Source organism: Sphaerodactylus townsendi, linkage group LG04 (genome assembly GCF_021028975.2).
Source record: "Sphaerodactylus townsendi isolate TG3544 linkage group LG04, MPM_Stown_v2.3, whole genome shotgun sequence".
Lineage (NCBI taxonomy): Eukaryota > Metazoa > Chordata > Lepidosauria > Squamata > Sphaerodactylidae > Sphaerodactylus > Sphaerodactylus townsendi.
This window is the reverse complement of record NC_059428.1, coordinates 116,492,602-116,518,293: the sequence shown is the minus strand read 5'-3', so window position 1 is coordinate 116,518,293 and position 25,692 is coordinate 116,492,602.

The following is a 25,692-nucleotide window of genomic DNA, read 5'->3' as shown; positions in this document are numbered from 1 at the left end:
GAAGGGCTAATGGAATGGGATGTCAATTTGCTGACAGCATCAAGGCCAAGGCCTCAGTTTGTACCTGCTAAGATCATTGCCAGTCAGCTGAATTGTGCTGGGCAAGAAAGGGCCCAAAGAGGGGGGTCCCTGGCACCCAGTGGACTGGCAACCCTGTGCTAGCCACTGCATGAATGGAGAGGATGAGACAGTACAGTTTTGGCTGGCAGAGCCATGGTAGTTATAGAAAACTGTAACTATCAAATGAACTCTAATGAATATCACAGAAACACTTGTAAGATTTGGGAATTCATGGTGAGTGCAGGATAATCTATGGATTTTCTGGCTCTGACCAAGTGGGGAAGGGGGGCAATGGACTTTGCCGAAAGATTACACAAGGTAAGAGAGGAAGGGGACCTTTAGTAGATAATACAGTCAGTGAACAAAATCATTTTAGGCACTAACAATGACTCACTTGGGAGAAAGGGGAGTCAAGGGTCTCCTTAGGCTATGCCCTCTGGAAGTTTATTCTTCTACCATGATGGTGCTGAACCTATTATCTAGCCCTGGCCATCTTGCGGAACACACTCATAAAAATGAGCACTGTTTTACAAAGACCTGCAGGACTGCAGCTTTCATTAGTAATTATTTCTGCTCACTGAATACTGTTGGTAATAATTTTGCGACAAGCTGGCCTTTAGGCCAAGCCGCACACAGCACAGCTGTTACATTATAAGCAGTGTTACCTCGGTTCCAGTTTAAAGGGAGGGATGAACTAATGTTTGCAAATGCAGGTGTTAAAAAACAAAATTTACCTTGTCCCCAGTGCTTGTCTGCTGTTGAGTCAAGCACCTCATATGATCACCTCACTGATTTGCTGGCACTTCAAAATGAACAGTATTTTGAGTAGGCTTGTGCCTGGGTAGTGATGACATTCAGCATGGTGGCTGGATGAATAGTCACTGTTGTTGCATATTTAGTTTACCAGCTTTCTTGGAATATGTGTGTCCCAGGGACATTGTTGGGAAGGGAATGCACCTCATTTAAAATCAACTACCTCCACGCCCCACACACTTGGTTCACTTTTAATCAATTTTCACCCCTCCTAGTTTGCTCTCATGCCTTCATAACTTCTTTTGACTGTTCCCCCACCCAAATGGTGAACTACCAGTTCAGGGGACTATTCCAAGTCATGAAACATCATATCATCAAATCCTAGGTAACAGTCCAAGTCAAACCTATTGAAGTAGGCCAAGGATTGAAATGAGCCAGATTTTTTCACTCATATGAACATAAGAAGAGTCCTGATGGATCAGACCACTGGTCCATCTAGTCCACATCCTGCCTCACATTGTGGAGGTCCAACAACAGATCCAGTGTCAGTGTATCAGGTCTAGTGTTAGTGGACCTCCACTGGAGGTTCAACGGCAGATATGATGTCAGCATATGTTGAGGTGGGACGACTGCCAAGGTCCAGGATTTCCAACTCCTTGCACACACACTTCTCTTTCCATATGCCCTTCTTTCCAAGCAATTCAGTAGTCATGCTCCTGGCTGCACAGGCTATTCAGCACTGCCAGGGAAGGGCTTGGGAGAGAGGTACAGTAATGGTACTCCTGGCTGCTATGATGCCAGCATTCCCAGCTGTAAGCAGCATCAGCATTGTTGGAGGAAAGGGTATAAACAGTATGGATGGTTGTGTGGGCAGTGGGGAGGATCCACAGACAGATAGGAGTGTGGAGGGGAGGGTTGTTGTGAGCCGAGCGGGACGCTAGACACTCTCCACCCAGTACACAAATCCAATACTGGCCCTGATTTCATCCAATTATGCCCAACCCCTTTGACCATGCAGATCACATGAGCCATCACATAACCTTTGTGGCACAGTCAAAGAGGACCCTTCCTCTCCTTTTCAACCAGCAGAAAAAACTGTTTGAATCCAGCCCCAAAGCAATCTATACATATGTAGTCTGTACTGAAAAGCAAAGAGTTTTAGGTCTAGGTCCGATTAGTATATCACAGATATTTTGATAGACCTTAGGCTAGAACAGACTAGCAGATAGTTGATGTATGCATGGGCTTATCTTAATCTGTGTATTTGGCAAAGGCTCCAGGGATATACCAGTACTTTTGAAACGAGCACTGTAACACTAAAAGATTATATAAAACAGTATTGTGTTATACTCTTTTTCACCAAAAGACGACAGTAGAATTTTATATTAATCTGACATTTCTGGAACCTTCATTGTTTTAGTATGCTCTGCTTGGGTCCTAGTGCCCTGGGGACAGAATTAGGAAGGCTCCAGGACCCATTCTAGAACAAAGAAGGTCCAGAAAATGGTAGATTAATATATAATTCTACTGTCATCTTATGGTGGAAAGGACTACAGCTAAAAGAACAAGAGGGGATTGATTGAGAAGCACTGAAGGTAGTCTTCTTTAAAGAGCAAAGCTGGTTTTGCAAGCTTTGGATCTGAAAAGAACTGAACAGAAAGAGCAAAATTCTCACTGGAATAGTTCAACTATCTTCCTTGAAAAGTGCAGTACCTAGGAAGAGCTGAGCAACCCTTCTTAAAAGCAGCAGTAACTGGGAAGAGGAAAGAGCAGCATTTGCCATAACTGCACTCTTTAACATCAGTGATGAAGCACCCTAGTACTGAGCTGCCTCCACCTTGTCTTGCCAGGAGAAAAGAGGAACTGCTCCTAGGGCAATAATTGAGCTTGAAGACTCGTCCAGTGTCTTTCCAGGAAGAGCGCTTGCTGTGGCAAGAATGATCTTTTAGGTCTCTGCTCCAGACTTGATCCCCAGAAGAACACACAGTGGTCCATTCCATGCAGCATAAAAAAAGACCTCTGTGGAACATCTTAAAAGGAGGCAACTACCTCTTTTCACTCCAAACACCCAAAGTAAGACATCCGGGGGATTTCTTAAAAAGAGGTGGCTTCTGGTGTGCTTTCCAGACAGCAAAGGGGAAAAGAGGTTCCCCTTCCAACTGTTTTCCTCTTGGGTCAGTTTCATCCTCAGTTTACGCCTGACATTTTGTGTGCAGCTGAAGGGATTCTCCCTGTCACCATTTACTAAAGGTTGCCCCAAGTCATTTGCTCTGCAGTCTCTGATCCTAGGCACCTTCTCATGGGCACCAAAAATACATAGTGGTACTCAGTTGGTCCTGCCAATTCCAGCAATATTTTTTTCTTTTTTTTCCCCTGATGAGTTATCTCTATAGCTGCGCAGATACAAATACAAGAATCTTAGCCACTCGGAAGACCTATCTACCTGCATTGAGAAGCATGGGTTGACTTGCCCTTCACGAACAGAAAAACTGTCAGTCTGCAAAGGGTGGGTCAACCCAATGCTTTTCAATAGGAGGAAGACCTATCGTGTCATGATGTTTATTAGGCAGGCTGTGTTTATGGGGTTGATTGCTGTTGCCTTCCCCAATTGTCTACACATACATACATAGCACTATCCATTGGCAACCAATTAATGGTGATTTCAGGGAGAGACTTTCAAGGCAAGTGAGAAGCAGAAGTTGCCCTTACCTTTCTCTGCAGCCTTCCTGGGTGGTGCCCCATCCAAACACTGACCCTGCTTAGCTTCTGAGACCTGACAAGATCCACCGTTCCACACCCCCAAAGTAATCTCAACAGGACACACTCATAGCTATATACGGAATTACAGACAGAGTGTTTATTTCAAAGGGTGATATTTATGTAACCTCTCTACATAGAAAGATGCATTAATATACCCATGGAGCCATTATTCCTTTGTCTTTTTTGAAGGTAGTAGCCATCTAACAGATCAGAAGACTGGAAACTTTTGAAATATAAATAATCCTTTGTGGGTTTGCTAGACTAACAGCTTAACAGCCTTATGTGTGAGAGGGAAAAACCATCTTATTGCTTATTGAAGACAATAACAGGAAATAGAAGTTTTTGAAATTTTCCACTAGATGGGCGTTGTGCTTTAGCTACACACTGTGTTACAAAGTAGGTTGACAATTAGGTAAAGCTGAAAAGTTTAGATTGCACTGCCATGGGAGCAATGTAAACGTTCCAGTATAAAACAGAGCTCCTGCCTGCAGACCCTGCCTTCTGTGTCTTGGGCCTATTGATACACATGGTCATTATGCATGATCATGCCTTGAAAAAAACAACAACACAACTTTTCACAACTCTTTGGCCCCTTCCACACAGGCAGAATAATAAACTTTCAATCCACTTCCACAACTGTTTGCAAGTGGATCTTGCTGCACAGCTGCAAAGTGCATTGAAAGTGGATTGAAAATGCATTATTCTGCATGTGTGGAAGGGGCCTTTGGGTGTTTATCGGCGAAACAACACCCCAGGTTCCTCATCCTATTTCCACTCAATCCTAGTAATGTTTATGTTGTTGTTATTGCTACATACATTTGTGTTTCTGCAAAATTTTACATCAGCCTGCAAAAGGGTTAAACAAAGCACAGTTATACTTTATACTTTAAGTTATGCTTTATCAGTACTCATATATAATGGCTTTGTGCTGAAAGCTACAAAACACACTATATATTAATACAGATGACACTATTCAGGATTAAGAAGGGCTTAAAGATGTCCAACAGGCCCTAATTGGGAGTGGGGGAAAACCTATAATAAATTGCCTGGATAGCATTTGTGGGTTTTTTTATTATAGATGAGCAAGTCTATCTAGATTATAATGCATTGGAAATGGCTGCTAAAAGATGCATAATGAAAAATCATCACACTGGGAAGTCTGGTATGAAACAAGGTCAATAAAATTAATGCCCCTGCATAACGGAAACCATTTAAGAACTCTGAAGATTGGAAGAGCCTGTTAATGTAAACAAAATTAATCCACTGAACATCCCAACAAGTCTATTGAAATGAATGGTGGGAAATTTCATTAGCATATGCTTCGGATGCTTCTAAAAGGCTCTAGATAAAAAGGAGCAGGCTATTTTTTAAAAGAGTAACATCTTTTTAAAAGTAACTATGGAATTATATAAAACGATGTATATAAAAGAAACTATCGAACAGAGTAAGGAATAAAAGGTTGGGCCATCAAGGGTTTCAAGCAGTGGTGGGATCCAAAAATTTTAATAACAGGTTCTGATGGTGGTGGGATTCAAACAGTGGCGCCGCCACACACACGCACCTCCAGTCCCTATTGGGCAGAGAGGTTGCTTTAGTAACCCCTTCTCAGCACGCAGAAAAATTAGTAACCACTTCTAGAGAAGTGGTGAGAACTGGTTGGATCCCACCTCTGGTTTCAAGCCATCTGTTTTTTCAGTCAACCCCCAAAAGCTCCCCTCCAGAAGCTGTGTCTTTAAGTCCCCACAAATTTTCTGGCTGTGCACAACCAAAGATGCTAATCATGGGACCAGCTAATAATGATCCAGATACATACTATCAAAAGGCTGATTAATTAGGGTTTAAATTGATGTCTCCGTAGGCACAGGCCATTTTTGCATATTCAAGATATCCCGTGGTGAGCACAGGAAATATCCCTGTGCAGCCAGTTCCGAAGCTGCACAGGGTCTGCCCCAGAGTTGCCCCATGATACTTACCTTAGCCCAGGATTTTAAAAAATCACCAGTTTGGAGGTTCTTTTTAAAAGTCCCGATGTGACCCTGCTTGTGCCTGTACCATGCAAAAACCAATCAGGAGCAGAACCAGTTTATTTTTCCTGCCCAGCTGCCACTCAAAAACAACAGCCAAACAGAATGCAAGACATGGAGCAAGCTCACAGGTGCTTGCAGCTGCCACTCAAAAGTAACATCCAATCAGAACAATCATTTGGTCTGTTTTCCTCAGTACAAGCTTTATTTAAATCAGTTAGCAGACCTAGTTACTAGTTTTCTCCCTTTGACAGCAAGATCTTATTTTGAACCATTAACAACACAGATCAATTTCTTCTATTCCCACAGCACATACACAAAAAAATCAATTGTGAGCAGACCAAATTTGTTTTCATGCCCAGCTGCCTGATCTCTCTGCCTTATGTCCATTCAAACAGCCACTCAAAAGCTATAGCCAATCAGAATGCGGTATACTGGGCATGCTTAGACATGCTTTCGAAGTAAATACAGACGTCCGTCTGGTGCAGAGTTAACTGGAGCATTTCCTACTGGTCCTAAATCTGCTCCTGGGCAGAAACGGGGAGCTGTTCGTAGGCAGAAACCAGGATAAAATAGCCCAGGTATCTATGATCCCAGTTCAACCCCAGTGTAATTGTGCCGTGCAAAAACGGCCACAGACTAATTAAGGTTGCCAGGCCTCTGCCATCTGGGAACTTTTGAGAGTGGGGCCCAAGAAGGGGAAGAGTTGATCAACACTGTGTACCACTTCCAGGTTTACCCAGACATTGCATAATAACATTCTAAGAATTCACCAAAATTCTATGGTAAACCACTGTGTTTAAGAATCAGATTTCTCCAGCATCATAACATCACTTTCCCCCTACCCCTGGCTCTACTAAGTACGGGACATGCGGAACATTGCCAGCAAGACTCCTAGTACAAATGGGTAAGTGGCAACTCTAAGACCAACGCTCTAATGTCTACAACCACAATGGTATAACAATAGCATGTGCAAGGTATACTAAATCAAGGAACAACCATTATGTAAATTTCTGTTATTTCTCACATTCCCTTCGAGAGAATGAAATCATTTTAAAATTTAAGTTATCTGCACTGTTCTTTAGAAATAAGTGGCACAGTCCAGTCAGAGTTAAACACATTTTAAGTCCCTCCGATTTCAAAGGTAGAAATTTAAGCATGTGTTTGACATTAAAATAAAGGAGACTTAAACTCAGCTTGCATCCACCTATACCTGTAGAAAATTTGCACAGACTAAACTTTTCACAAACATTATTTAGTACTCATTTGTTACGCATCATTTCTTCACTAGTTTTCAATCACAACCTTTTTTTAAAGGATACATTAAATCATAAAAATGTGTCCGGAGGGTTATTAGTCTGTAAGGTTGTCATGGCAACTTCATATGAATGAAAAGCTTTCCAGCTAGCTGAAGTACACTAGATACTTGAATGCCCATGCATTGCATAGCTATGATGCTGGTGCCTGTTGTTCTAAAAGCATTGTCTTACAAAGGGCAAAAGTGAAACTGTGGCAGCTAGGCAACAGAAGCCCCCATGAATACACGGTACTCACCTTAACAAGGAACACACCATCTGCGAGCCATTTTGTCATTTCTAAGAGGTTGACAGTATAATTAGTAAGTTTGGTCACTGCCCTCAGTACAAGCTAATAACTGTTTGTGTCACTTACAAGCAACTATCCTCATTAAGCCAAAACATGATAAATAGTGTGTGTTTTATTTTAAATTAACTTTGCACTTTGCATATTAGTCATGTTCAAGAGGAGCACATTCAAGTCTGACATTCTATTACTAGGAGCCAGGATAAAAACACCTTAACTTATCCCCTTCTCCTGTAGTAAATCATGACTGGTATAGTCCTGTACACACAACTTGGATAAGTCCAGTGGAACCCACACAGAGAGCATTGACTGAACTGGACAAGACTCTACAGATATCTGTTTGCCACAGTGTGGGTATAACTTATACCCATATGGGTTGTGTGGGGCTAAATCCAGAATAAAACTTGGAAAATAATTTGTTGGAAAGAGAATTTCTTTCGTTCAGCCCACTACCACCACCACCAACAACAAAGTTTCATATAACCAAGCACATGGGTAGGATAAGCAGACTGTCTTACTCTGAGTTGAATTTAAGAATTTACAAAGCTTTATGATGAGCCAAGCCTAATTTCTCCAGTCTACTCCTGTTTCAAAATGAATTCACATCCAAAATGAATTCACATCCAATTGGACAATGTAGTATCCTGCTGTTCAGGCAGATTGCTAGTCTCTTAGCTACATAAATGAGCCTATTTCAAAAAAAAATCTTCTGGTAGTCACCATGGATCATGAAAAAGCAGCAAAGAAACTGTCTTCTTTTTTATCATCTGCTTCTTTTGTGGTGGGTCAAAAAAGAAGAGACCTTGTGCAGTGAATCTTCTCACCTGGAAAAACTGTGACAGAGAGAGGATCCCCTAGAAAAAAAAAAACATCAACTCAGACTTGGACAGGACCATTGGACTTTCAATCAGCTACCATGGTCCTTTCAGTGGTTCTCAACCTGTGGGTTGTGACCCCTTTGGGGGTTGAATGACCCTTTCACAGGGGTCGCCTAAGACTCTGCATCAGTGTTCTCCATCTGTAAAATGGATAAATGTTAGGGTTGGGGGTCACCACAACATGAGGAACTGTGTTAAAGGGTCACACATTAGAAAGGTTGAGAACCAAGACTCCCAGGGGCTGGTACCAAGCTCCTCTGACCCCACTGTCCCTCAAGAAGACCAAGCCAGTAAGCTCAGTTCATATGGCAGCAGCTCTCCTGCTCCCAGTGCCTTTCCCCACTTAATTGCAGCCCTGGCAGATTCAGTCCTGGGGATTCCTGTGGGATATGAATCCATTCCAGCAGCCTCAACAGCTGCTATTTTGGGGGTGGATCACCAGCTTTGGGTCCCTTCACAAACACCCCAAACCACAGCCAAACACCACAGAAGGAGATGGATTACCCTGCTCACCTTCCCAATATGGCGATGGATCTGATGCCCATGCTTTCAGGCTTGGCTTACTGCAATAGTTCTCAGAGCAATTCCCTGATGCAGAGGACTGTGTGCCCACTGTGTTCATAGCTGCTACCTCAGACCAGGAAGAAGGGGACTGGTTGGGCAAGGAGGAGGACTCCAGAGGCAAGTTGGTTTGCCTGTTTCAAGGATAGCATTTCAACAGTCTCTTCAAGAAGGTCATTTCCACCCTGAGACACAGGACAGAAGGAGAGCAGAATGACACTTCATCCAGCACATCTAACCATTGGGAAACTAGAGCCTTTAAACAACCAACTGTCTCCATAACAGGCTGCCTTATGCTGGAACAGTTGAACAAGGCTGCTAAGGCAGAATGGGCAATCCCAGGATATGCTTCATCTACAGGCATTCCCTTAAAGAAATATTACTTAATAGTGAAGGGGAATATGAAGGACCTAGATATTCCCCTTATAGTTGCTTTGGGGAGTGGCACTCCATGCAGGAGTGAGTCTTTCAAAAGAAGGTGAGAACATTCTAAAAGACCAGCTAGACCATAAAAACGAGGTTGCCTTTACAAAAGCATATGAAGCAAGTTTTATGTCAGTCAGAACATCAGTTGTCCTAAAGTGGTGACTGAAGGGGGCCTCCACATTCAGACACAGTAAACATCTGAATAGCAGTGCCAGGAGACAACATTAGGGGAAGATCTCGATCTCTGTGAACTGCTGTTGGCCCTCCATAGTAACTGGTGGGTCACTGTGGGAGACACAATAGTAGGAGAAGTGGGACAAGTACGCTTGACCTGCTTCTAACTTACTATCTTGTTAGATTTTTTTTGTATTGATTTCTCATGAACTATGGATAGGGAGAAGAGCAGACATTGAAATTTGTCCCAAAGGAGTCAGCTTGGATGACAGTTTTGCCTTTAATGTCAACTTGATCTACAGAAATCATCAGGTGAAGCTTTGCACAGTACACTGTGCCCAACTGCTAGCTAGAGATGAGCAATTATTATTTCAGGTTTGGGTTTTAAGAAGCCGACATTTTTTTCCAAATAAAGCCAATACCAAATCAACTTCACTCAGCTTTACCAGCTCAGCCCAGTGATCCCAGCATGGAAACCCAGAAAATCCAGGAATGGAAACTTACTTGGTCCCGCCTCAAACTATGCTATAAAAATACAGCGCACCCCAAGTTCTTGCTGGCTCTACTCTACAGCTAGCTGGCTAGCTAGCCAGCTCCTAGCGAGCTTGCTGGCTCATTCCAGCTCATTTTACTGGCCTGAACTTCTCTTAGTCAAGTTGGTTGTGAGACATGATATCGTCCTTCGCTTGGATTTCCATGCTGGCATAGGAATCCTTGCCTTCTTCCAGAACTTCTCAGCTGAACTTAGGTAACTGCTGCTTCCCTTCCCTTTCTATCATCCAAACCTATTTTTCCTCCCTGCTTATATCACTTAGGAATTGTGTGTATGCTTCTTTATGCCTCACTGTATGAATGTCTGCACCAAAAACTTACAAAAATTATTTAAATTCAATTTGGTCTCTTTGTATTCTCTGTTTCAAAAGCCAATTCTGGTATAGGTGTCTAAAAGATCCCACCTAGCCTACCTCTTGCACTGCCAAGCCGAGTTATTCCCCATTGTTACTTTAAAAATATTCTAACTGTTACGCTAGGTAACAGTGTGTGTGTGGGGGGGGGGAGGGGGGTTAGGGGCTTGAGCTCCAGCTGAAAAAGTTGAGCCATTTTTGGGGTTTTTGGCCCCAGGGGTATTTGGCTCTTCGCTCTGCCAAATACCCTGGGTTTTTTTTTTCAGAAATGGGAAAATGTTATATTGGCTTTTGGAGGGGGATATTTTTTGTGTGATTTGGTTTGACCAAATCACCACCCCTTCCTGCTAACATCTGCAGTGCAATCTGAGTTTATTATGAGATGATTGGGTTTTTTTTAAAAAAATCATTTTACTATTGGAAAATGTGTTTGTGCAAGTCCAGCTTAAAGAAAAAGCAAAGCCCACAGCTGATTAGCATTTTCCCATAATGCATGGTTGATTTTGCTGAGTCCAGTTCTTCTTTTCAGAAATTAAATCGAGAAGTTACGGCAGCAATTACATTTGTAGAAAACACACATTTATTCATCCTTAAAGTTTCATTAACATTAAATTGACAATGAACTTGCTTGGACTGTATTTATTTTATCTAGCAGACAGTACCTAGCTTCTTCTATCCCAAGGGTTCGTGATGCATAAGAGATTAAAAACAAGCATAACAAATTGAGTTAAAAAGTAAGTGAAGTACCTGATACACAGCAGAGGCTATTCTTGTCATCACCTGCTACCATATTAGCCACTGTCTACAACAAACCATCCAACTTATCAGCCATTTGAACCCAGTGTCTAATATATTGCATAGAACTGTTCTTTTATTTTTTTGAGAATTGGTGTGATGCAGTGGCTTGAATTTTTAGACTAGGATCTGGGAGACCCAAGTGTGACCCAAATTCTACCATAGAATTTTTCTGAATAACTGTAGGCCAGCCACATGTTCTCAGCTTAACCTACCTCACAGGGTTGTTATGAGGAGAAAATGGAGGAGAGGGCAGTAATATAAGCTGCATTGGGTCTCCAGGTGAGAAAGGTGAGATATAAATAAAGTTAAACTTTATACCAATACAGATATTTGTACTCTACTTACAAAGTTAAACTAAATAAAATAAATCCATATGCTGTAATTAGTTTGTTAAGGTTTTTTGGGGGGGAGGGTGTTAATTAGTTTGGGTTTTTTTTAAAAAAAAACCCTAGTAAGTATTGATAAAATTCTTCTTGAACTTTGTTTTGGGAGGGAGGGGAGCAAAAAAAGGTTGAGGAGATTTTTTTTTTGCTTCCCCTGTTAGATTCTCTTCCCTGGCAGCTTTATTTGTTTAATTTGTTTATTAATTTCATTTATACACTACCTTTCTTCTCAAAGAGAACTCAAGACAGCTTTGTTGATTAATCTGTTTGTGAATGGTCCTGTTGTCAGAAAGCACAATGATAGAAGCATAGGTTTGGTGGGAAGTTTGGTGGGAATAGATACAAGATCCATTTCAGCAGCCTCCCCTCCCCCCGTTTCTGGAATTCCCTGTTATGGCTTCGGAACCAGAGTAATATTTCTGTTGGCACAAGAAAATCGACCCATGGAATTAGTTTTTCAATGGGAAGACAGGGAAATCATACACTGCAGGCAACCCTGTGTGTTAAGAAGGCCTATGAAGGGGTTAAGCAGAAGACTCTTTAAAATTGGGGAAAACTTTTTTTTTAAACTTATCTCATGCTCTGATTTTAAATTTAGTTAAATAATCTCTACCATTTTAAATTAATTTTTATTTATACTGTTTATATTTGTATTTCATTTTTGGGCTACCTTAAGCACAATAATAATAAAATAATAATAAAATAACAATTTAAAATAGCATTTTGTTGGCCACTTTACTACCACTTGTGGATACATTTTCACATGTGCTCTCCATAACATGTATCAAATGCATATCGCCATCATTGAAGAATTAGGCAAGAACATTTCCTATTAGAAAAAAAATGTGACCTGATAGCAGAAATAACCTCATTCTGCTTAACTAGATGAGGCAGGGGCCGACCCACACCCTCACATGTCTGGCCCACTCTTGTGTGAAACAAGGGGACAGGTTAAAGGAAATTGCCAAAAAAGTTTCATGGGCAATGAGTGCTGAACTTGCCAAATGCTTCTAGGAGTGCCTCAACATATAGGTGGAGTCTCTCCCCAAACTCCTGTTGGGGTTTTCTCTTTGCAAAGGGATATACTTAGCAAAGTTAGGAGAATAATGAGCCAAGGTGCATGAGTTGCATATTAAGTTGATTATCCATTTAAGTAAGTTTACAAAGAAATGTTGAGAATATGCTAATCTGCCCTGCTACACATATTGATATCTAGCTGGACAATTAACACTAAATCTTTATGCATTTCTTAGTAGGAACAGAACCAGAAAAGAGGTACATAGATTTACTTTTTAACCACTCGGGACATGTGACCTATTGCATATTTATTTATTTATTTATTAAATTTCATATATGCCCAACCCCCGAAGGGCTCCCTATAAGCAATGGAGAGTTAACTGACCAATAACTCATCAACAGCTCAACTAGTCACAATGTGACATCAGTAAATTGTTTACATACGAACAACATTTAACTGTTTCAGGACTGGAGTGACATACACTTGTAACACACTGACAACTCCACCCTTTCCATGCTCCACAACCCCCCCCCCCCCAGCCCCCACACCAAGGAATTTCTCAACCCAAAGTAGGCAACCCTACCAGTTCTCCTAGCTTTTCTCTTATCCAAACTGGGGGTGGGGGAGGACTTCAGGAATTGGGTGTTGGGATGAGATTATCAAGTTTAAGAGACTTCAACAACCCTAGTCATGTCCTCCTTTTAATCACCCTACTTTACTTGTGATTGGCATCTCCTAGTGTTTAAATCCATGGATCCACAGGATGTTTGGCCTCAGTGCCAAGCTTGTGGGTGGCCATTTTGCTGCAAACAACTGACAGCTGATTAAAAACAAAGATCTGCACATTTCCACATACCTGACGCTTGAAACAGAAGCAGGTTGTGCTTCAGTGAGCTTCTAAATGAAAGCCATAATGAGAATTGAACAATAATGTCACACTGCGGTGACTCGTGGTGACTCCCTGTAAAATTCCTTGTTAGGCAGATAAGAAAACTGCTCTCCATAACTGCTTGTGTTAATGACTATCAACCTGTGCTTCAGATTAAGAGTCTGACTGTGTCAATTCTGAAAATGAACAGCCTCAACATACTACCTTGATTCCGCTCCCCTTCTATGCATTTTGTCAGCCGACATTTTGCGCATTTGAATAGTGTTATTCCATTTCATTTTGTCAAATGATAGCCTGACAAAGTTCACACAGATTTTCAGTGCTCTTAAAAGGTGCCAAAATGTAGGAGAATGCTGTCTCTCCCCCCACCCCACAAGTTTTAAGTAGTTTATCTTTTCACAACAGGAGTTTAATTTTTATTTCATCTCAAATAATGTCATTTTGTTCTTTTAAAAAATGTATGGGCCTTTATATTTGTTTATCTTCACAGGATGAAAATACATCCATTGCTAAAGAACAGCAGAAGACCTCTAAAGCTCAAACAATGAAACAAGTCAATTTAACAATTCCATGTTAATACCCACAATTTACTTGATGCATGTATACCCTGCTTTTTAGCTAGATTGGCTCCCACTGTGGATTACAATTAAAACAGTTCACATTCTTTTCTTAAAGCCAATTGTTCATATATTTTTTTCATTTTTCTACCCACTGAAAAAATACCACCCAATAATCTGTAAGGTCCCGGCAGAAGAGTCAGGACCTAGAAAGATCATCTGGTAGATGTTATCATTGGTGGAACATCCTTGGTGTTAATTCTTGTTCACTAAGAAGGTAATATTATTAAACTGAATGGATGGAAACCATGATTCAGGACTTGACACTGTTGAGCCAGTTGATCAATACCAAGTGTTAAAAGTCAAAGTTTATCCATGATCATGGATAATTTACATTCAAAAGTTGAGTGGAAAGTGTACATGAAGACTGCTCTGTTTTAAGCCATTACAGTTGCATAAGCTCTGCCTCTGGGTTGCTCCTAGGGCTCTACAATTTACATCATAGCATGTTTTCCTGTTACACCCGTACATCTCTTCATGCAATGTATGTAGCCCATTTTTTTTTTTAAAAAATGGCGATTGGGGTGGATTTTACAGTTTAAAAGAGGGCACTTTTGACCCTGACCCCATTGTTTGGTGCATCAAGAACTCGTGAAACCACAAACACCTGCTCCTTAGTCCAAAATCGCCAAATGGTACTATTTTTACAAAAGCCTACATCCTGTTAAGGAGCTGCGTGGCTTAGTGGTTAAGTGCTTGCACTGCCACTCACACAGTCAGGAGTTCGAGCCCCCTGTGGGTCAGATATCCTGGCAGCTGGCTCATGGTCAACTCAGTCATCCATCCATTCCTAGCTAGGGGGTAAAGAATAGCCAGGGAAAGCAATGGCAAACAACCCCACAAAAACAGATTGCCTATGAAATCACTGCTTGCAGTGGTACCCCAGGGTCGGACACAACTGAAGGGGAAACTTTACCTTTTACTTCCTGTTATTGTCCTAATTTCTTGTTCATGTCCTTTACTTGCAACAAGCTGGATTTTCCTCTACTCATAGGGCTGTTAAGCTATTTGTGTAGTGACTCCACAAAGAACAAGGCCTGTCTGACATGCTCACAAAAGCAGCTATCTTTATGTGAGAAGGACAAGCCGTACAGGGAATGTTGATGCTTACACAGATTGTACACACATTCATTGCAGTTTGTGAACAAGCCCTCTCCTCCATGTGTAAATTAGACCTAAGATATAGGCAGCAAGATGGAGAAAACAGAGTTGGGCCTGGATTGTTCACAGAATGAAAGGTAGATTTCTTGGCACAATAGGCTATACCATTTCAAACTACAGATGGGAAGGTGGAGATCAGTTTTGTGCTAATATTCTTGTTCCTGCTGTTCTGATATTCCAGTTTCAGAGGGTAGTTTAACTCCCTGAAACTAGAATATTAGCCCAGCAGGAAGCATGTGAGGCAAGAACCTTTCTCTTTGATGAGCTAGCTTTGACACCCATTATGCTTTATATGAAAGACAATACCAAAATAGTATCATCTGAAGTGGAACAAATCACTCTACCATCTTAGAGTTCTTTCACTTACATTTGCAGCATGTGTAGACCAGACCTTGAATGCAAGAGAAAAAGAGATGAGAGTTCAATAAAGAGGTCTGGGTTCACAAAATCCTTAAGCCACTATGGCATCCACCACTTCACACTGATCTCAGAGAGGGTTCAAATCATTATCTGCCTCCTAATCCCATTCATTCTTTTCTGCTCCCTTGGCTTACCTTCTCCACTTCACTAAATTTTACTCTTCTTGCTACTGAAAGTCCTTTGCCTATTGTTGATGTCCTAGAAATCACAATCCTTGCCCTGTTACTATGTCCTGGTCTGTTTAATGGTGTTGGCCTGTTTTTCCACAATAGTTATGCCTTAATGTCTATGTTTTTAATGGATTTGCAAATGAAAGGGTCATGAGACTCATGAGGGAGGGTCCTAGTCCCCCCCATCACTGAGCCCAGTATCCATCCAGGCCCCACTTCTCACCCTGGAGCCCAGCCACAGCAGCGGTGGTATCTGGGAGCTGCTTAGAGCTTGGTGCAGCTGATTCGTTTGGGCAGTTCAGAAGCTAGACAGAGAGTATGGCTGTTTGAGTCTTCTGAGAAATCTTTTAGTTGCAATACATGTCCAGTATTCTCCATGCTGCCATCTTTAACCTCTAAGAATTACAATTTTCCCTGTAAACGTGCTCAAAAGAATTCAAGATGGCAACTTACACCATTGTTAACTCATCCTGAACAATGACCAGCTAAATGAGATGTTCAGGAACATTCAGAAGGGAACTGAATCTACAAGATTCATATTGCTAACAATTACTTTGCTAAACACCTGCTATTGCTTTGTAAACAGAATTCCTTTTGCATCACTGTGTTTACAAGCTTTTAATAAGCGATCAGAGTGTTAATTATCCAAGATATAAATATTTACTGTTTTAATTGCTTTGTATAAACATCTTTTTTATTTGCCCTTGCCTTTGCATCTAAATTTGCAAAGCACCCATTGGGGATACTTTTTTTCTCGTCTCAGTTTATTTCACAACAAATTCACTGTTTACCTTGATCTTTTCTGTCATTGCTCCTTGTGGATTATATTAATTTCAAAGCAAATGCAGATGTACAAAAGGAACAGTAGGAAGAATGGCATGTTTTCTTTCCCTCTATGGGTACCATTTGAGAATCCTTTTATACCTTGTGCAGGACAAGGTTCTGTTCTGTGAATGAATTTTGCACAGTGTAATTTAGGGCTGTGGATTAAATGAGTAATATTTTGAAACTGATATTTATTTATTGACAAATGTATATATGCAAGTTTTCTGTCAGTACATCCTCACAAACCAGAAGGCTGGGTTTAAATGTATTATAACTGATGAACCTGGTAAAATCCACTGAATTGGCCTCACTAGGCATTTTTAAAGTCTTCTTGGAGATCAAAGAAGCAGGCCCACATTATTAGCAAGTAATAATGCCACCAACGAACAAGATGCTATTTTAAGCAATTGGGGCAGTGATTTTAATGAAGGAATCAATGGTGCCATTAATATTTAAACTGAAAAAGATGGGCCAATCTAGCATCCTTGTCTGACCCTTTGGCAAGCAGGAAAGGCATTTTCACAAATCGTTCAACCTTAAACTGACCTTCAGCAGTAGAATTTTTTTGTGTGAAACTAATGAGAAATAACTGTCTCACATCTTTACCCCCAGAACTCACATTTATACTCAGGCTGTTCTCCATTAATAAAACTGTTATCATTGAGTTTCTGTGCTTAAGAAAGGTGGATTTAAATTATCAAAGAATTAAGAATAAAGCCATTCCTAATGGCCGAATAGCCTCATTTTAAAACTAACATGCTTTCTATCTATGATCTTTTCTGCTAAGCCCTCCATTTTTCTTTAACCAATAAGTATCTCTAGAATAATCAGTCAACAATATTTCAAGAGGTTTGCCTATTTCATCAACAAGAAATTTGCCAGTTGCCAAAACCTCTATAGATAGCTTCTGAGTTACTGAAAACACTGAAGTAACACATAATTTTCTGAACATGTGATCACTGTGCTAGAAGAAGCTGTCTTTAATTTTCTTTGCCTCTACTCTATTATAGTAACTTATCAGACTCAAAGGAGTCCCAAGTAATAAACATCACATTCTTAACACTCTCTCTCTTAAAGTAAAACACTGCAAAACAAACAAGCTTTGATACTATCTGGTGATTGCATCACAATTCTTTTCCTGGAGCATTCTGCTAGATGGACATGTCCTTGCATTAATAAAACACCATGCAAAGAAAACGCTACTGCAAGTATACATACTATCAAACTAAGATTGTTAGTCTTTAACTTGGGCCCTTTGCCTTTTAAAAAAAAACATATTTATGGAGAATGTTGGACAGATTTCAACAACAGAATGCAGAAAATGGTTTTTATGGTCCTTAAATTTCAGCATATGGCACAGCTTCAGAAGAATTAGAGTTGTAAGATCTGTGTTTTTGGTTTAGAGATCATCAAGGATCTCCCTCACAATTTTGTTGGGCTATGGTTTATAGGTCCACGGACAAACTTCAGATACTTAATACAAACTTTGAGTGATTTTGGAAGTTCAGTCATCTTTGTGTTCTTTTGGTGATGTAGACCGATGACCTCAAAAGAGGACCGAGCAGTTACACTGTCTCACACAAACATGAGCCCTATTAGACTATTTATGTTGTAAGCCACTTCAAGTTCTGCTGTGGAGAAAGATGTCTAATAAATATTTTAAATAAATAAAAGTTAGTTTTTATACCCCACTTTTCTCAACACTTTGAGTTTACTTAAAAGTGTCTTACAATTGTCTTCCCTTCCCCTCCCCATAACATATACATTGTGAGGTAGGGGGAGCTGGGAGGGTTCTGACCCAAGGTCACCCAGCAGGCTTTATGTGGAGGAGTGGGGAAACAAACCCTGTTCACCAGATTAGAGTCTGCTGCTCATGTGGAAAAATGGGGAATCAATCCTAGTACTCCAGATTAAAGTCAACACACTAAACACTGGTACAATCCATGTACACCTGATTGTTCCCTTTATACGTGTGTTGAATAACTCCCATGGTCCATGTACAAATGAACAGGAGATTGAAAGCCCACATTGATGTGTATACAAACAGGTATACATATGCACATGCAGGTTATACATGCATTCACTGTAGCAGGTGAACAGGGTTGCTTTGAACCATGAGATAGTTGGCAGCAGTATAGCAGATAATCCAATATTGAAATCACAACAGTTTCCAGCTGCACAGCATTTTGGCTTCTCAACTGATATGGTATCCTGAACGAATGTCAGTAACTACCACACAGAAATGTTCAACAACATATACATGGGTGTATACATGCACACACTGAGAAATACATATGTAAATGTCTGCGCAAATGAACGTAAAGTACAAATACTGTAGCATTTCACTCACAATAAATTTGCCTTCACATCTCAAAAGGATGTCTTGATTCCAGTTCTAAACCATTCAGAGTGATTAACAGATCTTTCTATGGAATTAAGGGTATAGTTCAGTTTAACATGGTAGAATGTACATGCATAATTAGCTTTTTCATGGATGCAGGAAATTAGTTTATCCATCCATCCTAAGAGATAAGTTGATAGATCCTTCAATTGTGATTATTTATCATTTCACACACCTTGTTCAAAGTATTCTTTAATTCCCTTTTTTGCATAAATAAGAATACCTTACCTGTAATAATAAATGTACCTCCAATTTTCATGCTAAATACTAAAATATGCCCACCATCTTTCTATTCAGCCTATGTCTATACAGTTTCACATACTTCATAGCCCTATTTAAAATAACCTCATCTTCATTCAGTTGGAGCAGATGAGGGGGGAAAAACCCTTTCCAATGTTTGAGATTTGCAAGGTTATGGACCTTGGTTCTTATTACTTTAACAATGCAAAAAAATTACATATGAGAAGTGTACAGAAGCTATCAGGCAGGTTTGCACAGGGTGATTTTTCTGATTTTTGACAGCTTCAGTGTAACCCTCACATGTAAAATCTCCCTTACGCTCTGTCAGAGTGATAGAAACAAAGGCCTTTGCCTTGTAAATTTCTAATGCCATAAAATCCATTAATCGAAAATGGTTTTGCTATCTGTTCTGAGTGAGAAATGAGGTAGTTGTTTTACATATGGCTGTGATGTGTATAAAAACAGGCACAAATAGTGGCAAGGTGACAGTTATGCAGAGAGTATGGTGTGGTATAATTGTTAGACTGTTGGACTAGGGTCTCGGAGACTCATGCTCAAATCCCCATACTTCCATGGCTGCTCACACACAGAACAGCCTTATACTTTATCCTTGTCTATTTGTGATGGTCCATGTGAGAATGAACAACACAGCCGTGAACACCATTGAAAGCATCAAAACAGACTATCAAGCTCTCGGGAGGAAGCTGAAGGGAATAGGGGCACAGGTGACATGCTCTTTTATCCTTCCTGTTAGAGGAAGGGAAATGTTATAGGAACAGAAGATAATGGAGATGAACCACTGGTGCTGGCAGGAGTGATTCGGATTCTGGGACCATGGGCTAGGTTTTCTGGAAAGTGACACAATGGATTTCACCTATCAAAATGGATTTCACCTATCAAGAGTGGGGAAGAATATATTTGGCAGAAACCTGGGGAGGGTCATCTGAAGAAGTTAAACTGATACTATAGGGGGAAGGAGATGGCCAATGTAGGGATTTGGAGAGCAAATAGCAGAAGCCCACCTGGAAGGGCCAGGTCTAATGGAGTCAGAGTACGGGGCTTCAGATGTCTATGTAGCAATGCCCCAAACATGGACAATAAGAAGGAAGAGCTTGAACTTCTAATACAGTCAGAGGAATATAATTTAGTAGGCATTACAGAGACTTTGTGGAATGATTCCCATGACTGGAATATAGTAGTGGATGAATATGAGTTGTTCAAGAAAAAATTGGCAGGGTTGAACGGGGTGGAGTGGTGGTTGGGCTGTCCTAAAACAAGAACTCTTGGAAGCTCAAGCTGTGTCTATTCCAATGAAAAGGAAACATGGAAGGAGATCTAAGAAGTCAATGTTGATGAACAGAAAACTCCATGATGAGCTGAGGGGGAAAAAAAGGAAATGCTCAAGAAATGGACAGGGCATTCATCTGAAACCATTCTCATGTGCAACTGTGCCTGAATCCAGAACATGGGCATTTGGAAGACAAATTGGTGATCTGGGGAAGTCAGGAGAAATAGTCTCCAACAGGTCCTGTCAGACCAATTTTGTTTCCTTTTTTGGTCACAGGCTTACTGGATTGAGGGAATGCTGTGTTTGTTATTTACCTGGATTTTAGTAAAGCTTTTGACAGGATACCTATAATGTTCTGATGGGCAAACTGGAGGTCTGTGGACTGGACTCCAGAACAGTTAGTTGGATGGGGAACTGGCTGGAAAACCGCACCCAAAGACTGTCAACAGCATGTCATCAGAATGGAGGGAGTTGACCAGTGGCGTGCCACAGGGCTTGATTCTGGGCTCGGCACTTTTCAATATCTTTTTATAAATGAACTTGAGGTGTGTGGAGGGACTAGTCATTACATTTGCAGATGACACCAAATTGGGAGGAGAAGCAAACACACCAAAAGATAAAGAATTCAACAAGATCTTAATACACTGATCGGATCCCTGCTGTAGCTAGTACACCACAGTTGTCTTGTAAAACTGACACAGTGCATCTAAGAAGATAAGAAGATAAGAACAAGCCTGCTGGATCAGACCAGAGTCCATCTAGTCTAGCACTCTGCTACTCTCAGTGGCCCACCAGGTGCCTCTGGGAACTCACATGCAGGATGTGAAAGCAATGGCCTTCTGCTGCTGTTGCTCTCGAGCACCTAGTCTGCTAAGGCATTTGCAATCTCAGATCAATGAGGATCAAGATTGGTAGCCATAGATAGACTTCTCCTCTATAAATCTGTCCAAGCCCCTTTTAAAGCTATCCAGGTTAGTAGCCATCACCACCTCCTGTGGCAACATATTCCAAACACCAACCACACATTGCATGAAGAAATGCTTCCTTGTATTAGTCCTAATTCTCCCCCCTAGTATTTTCAATGTATGCCCCTGGTTTTAGTATTGTGAGAAAGAGAGAGAAATTTCTTTATGTTAACATTTTCTACCCCATGCATAATTTTATAGACTTGAATCACATCCCAACTCGGATGTCTCCTCTCCAAACTATAGAGTCCCAAACGCTGCAGCCTCTCCTCATAAGGAAGGTGCTCCAATCCTTCAATCATCCTCGTTGCCCTTCTTTGTACTTTTTCTATCTCTTCAATATCCTTTTGAGGATGTGGCGATAGGAACTGGAACACGAGGCGGAGTACTCCAAGTCTTGAGTCGCAGCTACCACCAAAACATATAAGGGCATGACAATCTTTGCAGTTTTATTATCAATTCCTTTCCTAATTATTTCCAGCATAGAGTTTGCCTTTTTCACAGCTGCCATGCATTGAGTTGACATTCCCATGGAACTATCAACTAAGGAGGAGGAGGAGGAGTTTGGATTTATATCCCCCCTTTCTCTCCTGTAGGAGACTCAAAGGGGCTTACAATCTCCTTGCCCTCCCCCCCTCACAACAAACACCCTGTGAGGTGGGTGGGGCTGAGAGAGCTCCGAAAAGCTGTGACTAGCCCAAGGTCACCCAGCTGGCGTGTGTGGGAATGTACATGGGCTAATCTGGAATTCCCCAGATAAGCCTCCCACACAACTCAAGCGTGACAGAGCTGGGAATCAAACCCAGTTCCCTCCAGAGATCAGAGATGCAACTCGGCTCTTTAGCCCGCTGCTCTTAGCCACTCTGCCTTCACTGCTGCTCCTAAAGACACTCCCACATCCCTTTCCTGGTCTGCTAAGACGGATAGAGGTGCTTGAGCCCTGTAGAGATGTAGTGTATGTGAGTTTTGGATTCTTTGCCCCTATGTGCTTTCCATAATTTCCTTTTACATTTTGCTATATTGGAAACTGCATTTTGCCATTTTTTTCTTAGCCCACTCACCCTAATTTATCAAAAGGTCCGGCTTTGAAGCTCTTTGCCAGTTCTCATCACCCAAGCATAATTTGGTATCATCTACCAAACTTGGCCACCCTGCATACTCACTTCAACCCGTACTTTCTCAGGTCCATTTTATGAATAGAGGTAAAGAGCACTGGTCCCCAAAACGGATCCTTGGGGGGATACCTACTCCCGCTTACATATCTCTCCATTGTGAGAGAATTTCCCCATTTACACCCACCCTTTGCCTCCTGCTTCCTCAACCAGTTTTGAATCCATGGCAGGGACTTCCCTCTTATTCCCTTTTGATTGCTGGAGTGTTCTCAATAGTCTCTGGTGAGGAACTTTGTCAAAAGCCTTTTGGAAATCCAAGTAGACAATGTCCACTGGTTCCCCCTTATCCACATGCCTGTTTACATCCTCAAAGAACTCTAGTAAGTTTGTAAGACAGGATTTGCCTCTGCAAAAGCCATGCTGACTCTTTCTCAGCAGGTCTTGCTTTTCTACATGTTTTATAATTTTATCTTTAATGACAGATTCTACTAATTTACCAGGAACAGATGTCAAACTGACTGGCCTGTAATTTCCTGGATCCCTCTAAGATCCTTTCTTAAAAATTGGTGTGACATTGGCAATCTTCCAGTCTTCAGGGATAGAGGCTGATTTCAGGGATAAGTTGCATATTAAAGTGAGAAGAACAGCAATTCCATGCTTGAGCTCTTTAAGAACTTTAAGAATGAAATCTGGGCCAGAGGATTTGGTAGCATTTAAATTATCAATGGCTGCCAGAACTTCTTCCTTGCTACACTATCTTCGCTAGTTCCTCAGTTTCGCTTCCTAAGAAGCTTCATTCAGGTACAGGAATTTTCCTCACCTCCTCTTGGGTTCAAGCCCTGTGGCACAGATGCAAAGAATTAATTCAGCTTCTCTGCAATCTCACTGTCATCCTTTAGCACACCTATTGTCCCTTCGTCATCTAATGGGCCTACCATTTCCCTAGCTGGCTTCCTACTTTTGATGCATTTGAAGAACTGCTTGTTGCTGGTCTTGATGTTCACAGCCATGTGTTCCTCATAAACGTTTTTTCCTCCCTTACAGCTAACTTGCTTCTCTTTTGCCACCATTTGTGTTCCTTCACATATTTTTCATCAGTCGAGCTGGACTTCCATTTTCTAAAAGACATCTTTTTTCTGATAATTTCCTCAATCTCCTGTTAAGATTTCAACATTTCTCTATTTGCATACAACACCTCTTGCAGGTTCCGATGAAGTATGTGTTCCATCCCTTCCCCCCGTTTATGAAGCTGGAACCCTGTATTACCCTGTATACAAATAATCAAATAATTGTATGGTTTAAAATCCATTTGAAAATGGATGAATTCTAAAATCAATTGATTCTTGATTGTGAAGGTTTTGATGTTACAGTTTTTATTGATGTTACAGTTTTCTAAATGTCCCAAAGTTGGTAGGGTGAATTAAATCTCTGCTGTTCCACATGACAGTTAAGGGTCATTTGAGGAGAAAAGACTTTCAGGTGAGATTGACCACATACATTTCAGAACTTTTGAACTGATTTCTATTGGGATTCTGTCACCCTAATTCCCAAATCGTCATCCCACTTAAACCTTAAGTAATCAATATCAGGTCTGCTAGAAGATGCTATGTACTCATAGAGAGATGGATGACGTTGGTCACAGAAACCAATTTTAAGATGAAAATAAATACATCAGCAGGATTTACAGTTTCCAAAGACACACTTTCAACCCGATTGACTAGTAACTGATGAGACCAAAGATACCGGCACTGAGGAAATTTGTGGTCAAAAGCAGAGGATTTGATGATTTCCTGCTTGAAATGTTGCTTTCCCGAACTTACATTCCTTTTGCAAACGGGTTTATGAGGAAATAACCAAAGTGAAAATGGAGATTTGACTATGTTGAAACTTTAGTAATCTTGCCACTTTCTTTAGATTCTATAGTACTGTGAGCTTTCCAGATATTGTATGCTAATTAAATCTGATAGAATGCTTGAATTTTGATCCCCCCCTTATATTCAGTTAATCCCATTATTAAATTGGACATTACAACTTCCCTACCATGCAATTATGTATAACCAGGTGAACAGAAGGTCATAATATTATTTTATTTATATCCAGCCTTTCTCCTCAGTGAGGACCCAAAGCAGTTTGCATTGTACTCTTCTCTTCTTTTTATCATATGTAGGTTGATGACAATGGATTAAAAACCAGTCACGTGAGCAACTGTGTCTGAATCCAAAACATGCACATGTACTACAACAGAACATTCAAAAACATAAAGGTCAAACACATCAATTTATACATGGTTTGCCAAATCTAGAGGCTTCATGCTGCCTGCCAGTCACAGGGCACAATATTAAATAACACACCCCACCACCTTCTGTATCTCAAGAGAGTAATGAGGTCTCAGGATTTGTAGTCAAAGTTTAGGTGCTTGAATTTGCAATAGTCAATCGATCATAGAGCAGAGGTCTCAGCAAGGGAGACTATAGTAACAATAATAGAACATAAGATGAAAAAGCCAAATAACAGAGCAGAAGAACAAATGTGAAGATTGGGTGTGAGGAAGACATGGGCTCCAGAAAACTCCAGTTTGTTGGACTCTCATTTTGTCAGGGTATTTTTGGTATCTTAATCTCTACCATCCACCCTGTAAATCATCAGAAGGAGGCTATTTGCAACAAGCTTTCTAAAGAAGATAATTAGCATCTTGCAATTAAGCATGTTACAAAGTGATTTCCTTTGAAGTGGAGTTGCTTATGGAATTCCAGCAACAGTAATCTTGGAAGCAAATGTGTGTGTGGTTCTCATCAAACACTGCCCCCCCCATGCAAAAAACTCTGAAGAAAGCGCAAGTAAATTTTACAAATCTTGCAAACACTTTTCCTGAGAGGTAGGGAAATGTTCTTGAAACATTGCTTTAGATTGCCATCAGATTTTCTTCTCGTAAGCCTTCAGAGAAATTTGGAAGAAAGAAAGCATTCAGGCTTGCAAAATTTCTCAGGGGGAATTGTTCATATGCATAGCTGATTTATGTACTTAAAAAAAGCTAGCTCCTCAATCAAACATAAAAGTCTACTTCTTTGCAGAAAGTGGAAAAAATTGTAAGTCACAAGGGATTTAAAACCTATGAGATCATTTACCATGTTAGACATTTAACACACCCTTTCTCCCATCTCAGCATGAGGTTGAGAAGCTGTGGTGGCAAGGACAGCATGCTGAAGCAATGGAGGAAGAGCTGGAGAGGCTGTGATTTACTTACTAACTTATTTGCTGCCCT